At 38.6% G+C, this 8,429-nt stretch overlaps 1 non-coding gene across 1 annotated transcript; it reads left to right on the forward strand.

Annotated features, from left to right (window-relative positions):
* The first annotated feature begins 523 nt into the window (after nt 1-523).
* Nucleotides 524-656, forward strand: LOC112207333 (small nucleolar RNA SNORA31). The gene has a single exon (XR_002941763.1). It is a non-coding gene; the product is annotated as a small nucleolar RNA SNORA31 (small nucleolar RNA).
* Nucleotides 657-8,429: the final 7,773 nt, after the last annotated feature.

The following is an 8,429-nucleotide window of genomic DNA, read 5'->3' on the forward strand; positions in this document are numbered from 1 at the left end:
TATCAGCACCTATGTTCCCTAAAGCCCTTTTCTGTCAGGTGGGCCAATATTGTTTAATCCACCATGCTTATTGTTGCCATTGTGTACTAATGGCCTGAGAGCAGTTAGCCACGTTTTGTACCCAAAATGTTGGACGCCTACATTGGGGTTAAAGGAGTGGTGGTCACATCCAGATGTGATTTAGTCTAAGTATTCCATAAGGCCTCTCAGAGTCTCCCTTGTTTTTGGGTGGGTCATTCTCCAGGATAATTTGGGTCCACCATGGAATGCCTACTTCTTTAACCCCAACAGAAACTGGTTGTAATTTTAGATTCTGTTTAATAACTTTCCATCTACAACAAAAAGGGTGATATACATTTGTCCACAGCACACGGTGGCATCTTAAGCACCCTGCTGCCATATTGTGTCTATTATAACCAAGGACCTTCCTTCATTTGATCATCAATGTTTATAGTCGCACAGTTGTCAGTCAGCCAGGAGTTGTAACCCCATGGTTGGATGTCCTGCTCCTTACAAGATTGAAATGCATCTATCTGACATGCCTGGAGCAGGTATTGTCTGCTGCTAAAGTTTCCACCACAGATGCAAGAAGAAAAACGTCCTCATGCTTTTTGTCTGTGATTGTGGCAGCCAAGATTGACTAGAGGAATGCAGAGGGAAAAAAAGAAAAAAAAAATAAGAGACTATAAAAGGTTTTGTTAAGTTTACCTTGTATGTAACTGCCTGGGAAACAAAGGTTCTGTGTCTTATCAGAATGATGTCCTATGCTTTATGTTGACCTTTTCCATGTCCTGACTATTTAAAACAACCAAGTCTTCTCTCTTTGAAAAAAAACTAAGGTATTTTACAATAAGGTTCCTTCCTATAGTTACTTTTGTAGTTTTTTATAGTCACTTTGGTTAACTAGGTAGGCAAGTATGGTTTCATAGTGATCAATAATCTTATTTAGTCAAGTGTTCAAACCTTTTAACATTTTTGGCAGTTTTGCCTTCCCAAAATAAAACCTGAAATGAAATCTTGATCTCAAATTGACCTTAATATTTCCCAGAGGGCCCCTGGAAAATCATGAAAGATTTTTTTCTTTCACCTTGTAAAAAGAGAAATTTTAAACAAAGTAATGGTTTTTGATAGTTAAATTGCATTAAATGTGTTGTCAAATGAGAAGAGATGCTTAACCTTCTCTATGTGATATTTGCATGGATAAATGTTATTAACATGACTATTTCAGAAATTGACATTCTTAGGAATTTGTCAATACCTCCACTGCTCAGGATATGCCTTGGGATAATTTTAGTCATAAATCTGGTTGTTGTTTTAAATATCTATGACAGAGACAACCAAATTTCCTTGTCAATTACTTAATAATAAACTCTTATTGACAGGTGAAGCCAGCTGGACTTCCTGGGTAGAATGGGTACTTGGAGAACTTTTCTGTCTAGCTAAAGGATTGTAAATGCACCAATCAGCACTCTGTAAAAATGCACCAATCAGCGCTTTGCATCTACCTAAAGGTTTGTAAGTGCACCAATCAGCACTCTGTAAAAACGCACCAGTCAGCACTCTGTGTCTAGCTAAAGTTTGTAAACGCACCAATCAGCACTCTGCAAAGACGGACCAATCAGCACTCTGTAAAATGGACCAATCAGTGCTCTGTAAAATGGACCAATCAGCAGAATGTGGGCGGGGAATAAAAGCTGGCCACCCGAGGCAGCAGAGGCAACCAGCTCGGGTCCCCTTCCATGCTGTGGAGGCGTTTGCTGTGGAGGCTTTGTCTTTTTGCTCTTCACAATAGATTTAGCTCCTGCTCACTGTTTGGGTCTGCACTACCTTTATGAGCTGTAACACTGAGGGGGTCTGCAGCTTCATTCCTGAAGTCAGCGAGACCACAAACCCACTGGGAGGAACAAACAAACAACTCTGGACACGCCACCTTTAACAGCTGTAACACTCACCGTGAAGGCCTGCAGCTTCACTCCTGAAGTCAGTGAGACCACGAACCCACCAGAAGGAAGAAACTCCGGACACATCTGAACATCTGAAGGAACAAACTCCAGACACACCATCTTTAAGAACTGTAACACTCACCGTGAGGGTCCGCGGCTTCATTCTTGAAGTCAGCAAGTCCAAGAACCCACCGGAAGGACTAAATTCTGGACACATTATCATATCTTTAACCATAGCCGTTTTAAGTCTTGTCATGCACAGATAGTTTTTGTTTTACTCTGATTCCCGTATGAAAACGTTTTTAATAAGTTACAAGCCAAAATGCTTAATCTTAAATAAAAAGGAAAAGTCTCAGGGACACATGGAAAAAAATCTATAACAGATACACTAGAGTGCAGGCTTCTGATTGCATTGCTTAAATGACTTTAAGACCATCCCACTAGACTGAGTAAGGATTTCCAGAACTATATTGGAGAAACTGATTGGTTGATAAAACTGCTAACCCAAGATCAACCAGAACAAAAATTAATTACAGTTACCAGATGAACTGATGAAGTGCAATTATAATATTTATGGATTTTTACTTGAAACATTGTTGATTCTTTTATGTTCTATTTTCTGAATGGATTATAAGACACTTCTTTCTCTTTTACAGTATCCATAACTTGCAACAATAATTAGATTATACTTTTATAAACAGAAATAGAACATTTATCGTTTTCTCCTTGCCTAATCCCTCTAGAATTTGGCACTCATTGAGGATTCTTATTTTCATGATGACATAATTATTTGCATATGTCCAATAGGAATTTATCCTTCTTGTAACTGGATATAACTGAAAATCTTGGTTCTATAACCAAGGCTTTGACTGAAATGTCATATGTGAAAATGACACATAGACCCAGTTGTGACCAGACGGTTTTTAAGAAGCTAAGGTTGATTTTATGGAGTCTGTGCTTACAAAGCACTTTTCGGTAAAGCATTCCAACTAACCTTTGTAGAGAGGCAAGAATGACTAAAGGGAGGAAGGGTGAGAAGATAGGAGAGTAGTTCTGTCCTCTCCATTTACTCTAAAGGTTTAGGGTTCCTTGGCATCAGCCTTCTACCAGGCACGTTGAAGCATTTATCTCCATGGACCCTACTTCAACATGGAAGGGAGGCCCCCACCATTTTACTGTTCATCTGGGATCTGTGTAGAGCCTGAGGAATGTTCTGGATAAGCAGGACACACATTTTTCCTTAGCTCAGCAGCATCTTCACTGACTTCTGTATTTTTAATATCGTGATAAAATGTTTTAAAAATGAAATAACTTTACATATTATATAATAAGAAAAAACAGAGCCATTCAAAAAAGCAAATGAACAATATCATGTGAACAGGAAGAAGTAACCAGTTATATTTTGCTGAATTTTGTATCAGGATTTTTTTTTATATAAATCGACTTTCATGCATATATTATTCACAAGATTCTTTTTTGCTTATATTGTTTGGGGCTTGCTTTTTAAATATAACCTGATCATTTTTCAATATGATTAATAATTCTTCTGTAATATTTCCTTTAATAGCTGCTGTGTAATTTTAATACATGGACACTCCATCAATTATGGATGCCATTATTCACTAGTATGCATTTAGGTTGTTACCAGCTTTTTACTATTAGATACAATGCTGAAATGAATATCTTGATGTATAAATCTTTGTGTACAAGCATGAATAATTCTTAACGAATTTCTAGAATAGAATTCATGGCTCAACGGTCAGGCAGATCTTTAAATCTTTTTGTGCTTCCTGTCCAAACTCCCCTTTAAAATGTTTGAGCTACTTTATATGCATAATAGCTGCATACTATAGAACACATTTCTCCATTCTGGATCAGCCTATTTAATTGTAGTTAGTCCTAGAGTTGTCTCTAGACTTTTCCATCACTGAAATCAGCAATAATATGAAGCCATTTTAACACATACATATCTAGCAGACCTGAGTGACTTTACTCTCTCCTGCCAGTTTGGCAACTACTCATTACCTTGTTGGACAATTTCTACAGTCTACTGTTTCCAGGTGTCGCTGAGTTCTTGCCAATGCTATACTGTGCAGGTGCTACCTATCACCTACCTCACACCTGTTTGATATTATGGCCCACCCACCTTCTCGAAAAATAGGGTTCACCCCTCAGTGACTGCAATGACCCTTCTGAAATTTTATGTTGGCTTCACTGCTTCTGGAAACAGCTCCCTAGTATTCCAGACCAGCTCAACAGAGACCACAAACTTTCTCAGTCACTCCTGAAAACAAGACTAGGCTGCAGGAGAAAGAGTAGAGGGCTGGCTGGGAACCTAGGGAACTGGACTCCAGGTGTGATTCTGAAATAATTTTTGATTGATCTTAATTACTTTTCTCTGCCTTTCCGGAAATCAGTTTTTTATCTTGAAATGCAGGAACTCTATTATGTACTGTTTAACTCCCTTTTTACTCCTGCCTGACATTCTGTAGCTTAATGACCTGCTTTCTAACAAATTTGTTGCTAATAATTCACCTAAATTGGATCAAACACTCCTTCTCCTTACAATCCCTTTTAAACTGATCTGTTTTAAAAATCACTTAATAAGTCTCCCATTATTAATGTGTGGGAGTCTAAGTCTCTTTGTAGGTCACTCAGGACTTGCTTTATGAATCTGGGTGCTCCTGTATTGGGTGCATATATATTTAGGATAGTTAGCTCTTCTTGTTGAATTGATCCCTTTACCATTAAGTAATGGCCTTCTTTGTCTCTTTTGATCTTTGTTGGTTTAAAGTCTATTTTATCAGAGACTAGGATTGCAACCCCTGCCTTTTTTTGTTTTCCATTTGCTTGGTAGATCTTCCTCCAACCTTCTATTTTGAGCCTATGTGTGTCTCTGCCCGTGAGATGGGTTTCCTGAATACAGCACACTGATGGGTCTTGACTCTTTATCCAATTTGCCCCACTGTCAACATTAGACAGATCAATGAGACAGAAAGTCAACAAGGATACCCAGGAATTGAACTCAGCTCTGCACCAAGCAGACCATCTACAGAACTCTCCACCCCAAATCAACAGAATATACATTTTTTTCAGCACCACACCTATTCCAAAATTGACCACATACTTGGAAGTAAAGCTCTCCTCAGCAAATGTAAAAGAACAGAAATTATAACAAACTATCTCTCAGATCACAGTGCAATCAAACTAGAACTCAGGATTAAGAATCTCACTCAAAACTGCACAACTACATGGAAACTGAATAACCTGCTCCTGAATGACTACTGGGTACATAACGAAATGAAGGCAGAAATAGAGATGTTCTTTGAAACCAACGAGAACAAAGACACAATATATCAGAATCTCTGGGACACATTCAAAGCAGTGTGTAGAGGGAAATTTATAGCACTAAGTGCCCACAAGAGAAAGCAGGAAAGATCCAAAATTGACACCCTAACATCACAATTAAAAGAACTAGAAAAGCAAGAGCAAACACATTCAAAAGCTAGCAGAAGGCAAGAAATAACTAAAATCAGAGCAGAACTGAAGGAAATAGAGACATAAAAAACCCTTCAAAAATTACTGAATCCAGGAGCTGGTTTTTTGAAAGGATCAACAAAATTGATAGACCACTAGCAAGACTAATAAAGAAAAAAAGAGAAAGAATCAAATAGACACAATAAAAAATGATAAAGGGGATGTCACCACTGATCCAACAGAAATACAAACTACCATCAGAGAATACTACAAACACCTCTATGCAAATAAACTAGAAAATCTATAAGAAATGGATAAATTCCTCGACACATACACTCTCCCAAGACTAAACCAGGAAGAAGTTGAATCTCTGAATAGACCAATAACAGGAGCTGAAATTGTGGCAATAATCAATACCTTACCAACGAAAAAGAGTCCAGGACCAGATGGATTCACAGCCAAATTCTACCAGAGGTACAAGGAGGAACTGGTACCATTCCTTCTGAAACTATTCCAATCAATAGAAAAAGAGGGAATCCTCCCTAACTCATTTTATGAGGCCAGCATCATCCTGATACCAAAGCCGGGCAGAGACACAACCAAAAAAGAGAATTTTAGACCAATATCCTTGAGGAACATTGATGCAAATATCCACAGTAAAATACTGGCAAACCGAATCCAGCAGCACATCAAAAAGCTTATCCACCATGATCAAGTGGGCTTCATCCCTGGGATGCAAGGCTGGTTCAATATACGCAAATCAATAAATGTAATCCAGCATATAAACAGAACCAAAGACAAAAACCACATGATTATCTCAATAGATGAAGAAAAGGCCTTTGACAAAATTCAACAACCCTTCATGCTAAAAACTCTCAATAAATTAGGTATTGATGGGACGTATCTCAAAATAATAAGAGCTATCTATGACAAACCCACAGTCAATATCATACTGAATGGGCAAAAACTGGAAGCATTCCCTTTGAAAACTGGCACAAGACAGGGATGCCCTCTCTCACCACTCCTGTTCAACATAGTGTTGGAAGTTCTGGCCAGGGCGATTAGGCAGGAGAAGGAAATAAAGGGTATTCAATTAGGAAAAGAGGAAGTCAAATTGTCCCTGTTTGCAGACGACATGATTGTATACCCAGAAAACCCCATTGTTTCAGCCCAAAATTTCCTTAAGCTGATAAGCAACTTCAGCAAAGTCTCAGGATACAAAATCAATGTACAAAAATCACAAGCATTCTTATACACCAGCAACAGACAAACAGAGAGCCAAATCATGAGTGAACTCCCATTCACAATTGCTTCAAAGAGAATAAAATACCTAGGAATCCAACTTACAAGGGATGTGAAGGACCTCTTCAAGGAGAACTGCAAACCACTGCTCAAGGAAATAAAAGAGGATACAAACAAATGGAAGAACATTCCATTCTCATGGGTAGGAAGAATCAATATCGTGAAAATGGCCATACTGCCCAATGTAATTTACAGATTCAATGCCATCCCCATAAAGCTACCAATGACTTTGTTCACAGAATTGGAAAAAACTACTTTAAAGTTCATATGGAACCAAAAAAGAGCCTGCATCACCAAGTCAATCCTGAGCCAAAAGAACAAAGCTGGAGGCATCACACTACCTGACTTCAAATTATACTACAAGGCTACAGTAACCAAAACAGCATGGTACTGGTACCAAAACAGAGATATAGATCAATGGAACAGAACAGAGCCCTCAGAAATAATGCCACATATCTACAACTATCCGATCTTTGACAAACCTGCGAAAAACAAGCAATGGGGAAAGGATTCCTTATTTAATAAATGGTGCTGGGAAAACTGGCTAGCCATATGTAGACAGCTGAAACTGGATCCCTTCCTTACACCTTATACAAAAATCAATTCAAGATGGATTAAAGACTTAAACGTTAGACCTAAAGCCATAAAAACCCTAGAAGAAAACCTAGGCATTACCATTCAGGACATAGGCATGGGCAAGGACTTCATGTCTAAAACACCAAAAGCAATGGCAATAAAAGACAAAATTGACAAATGGGATCTAATTAAACTAAAGAGCTTCTGCACAGCAAAAGAAACTACCATCAGAGTGAACAGGCAAAATGGGAGAAAATTTTCGCAACCTACTCATCTGACAAAGGGCTAATATCCAGAATCTACAATGAACTCAAACAAATTTACAAGAAAAAAACAAACAGCCCCATCAAAAAGTGGGCAAAGGACATGAACAGACACTTCTCAAAAGAAGACATTTCTGTAGCCAAAAAACACATGAAAAAATGCTCACCATCACTGGCCATCAGAGAAATGCAAGTCAAAACCACAATGAGATACCATCTCACACCAGTTAGAATGGCAATCATTAAAAAGGCAGGAAACAACAGGTGCTGGAGAGGATGTGGAGAAATAGGAACACTTTTACGCTGTTGGTGGGACTGTAAACTAGTTCAACCATTGTGGAAGTCAGTGTGGCGATTCCTCAGGGATCTAGAACTAGAAATACCATTTGACCCAGCCATCCCATTACTGGGTATATACCCAAAGGACTATAAATCATGCTGCTATAAAGACACATGCACACGTATATTTATTGCAGCATTATTCACAATAGCAAAGACTTGGAACCAGCCCAAATGTCCAACAATGATAGACTGGATTAAGAAAATGTGGCACATATACACCATGGAATACTATGCAGCCATAAAAAATGATGAGTTCATGTCCTTTGTAGGGACATGGATGAAATTGGAAATCATCATTCTCAGTAAACTATCGCAAGAACAAAAAACCAAACACCGCATATTCTCACTCATAGGTGGGAATTGAACAATGAGAACACATGGACACAGGAAGGGGAACATCACACTCTGGGGACTGTTGTGGGGTGGGGGGAGGGGGGAAGGACAGCATTGGGAGATATACCTAATGCTAGATGACGAGTTAGTGGGTGCAGCGCACCAGCATGGCACATATATACATATGTAACTA

The sequence above is a fragment of the Pan troglodytes genome, chromosome 1, assembly GCF_028858775.2.
Source record: "Pan troglodytes isolate AG18354 chromosome 1, NHGRI_mPanTro3-v2.0_pri, whole genome shotgun sequence".
NCBI classification, from domain to species: domain Eukaryota; kingdom Metazoa; phylum Chordata; class Mammalia; order Primates; family Hominidae; genus Pan; species Pan troglodytes.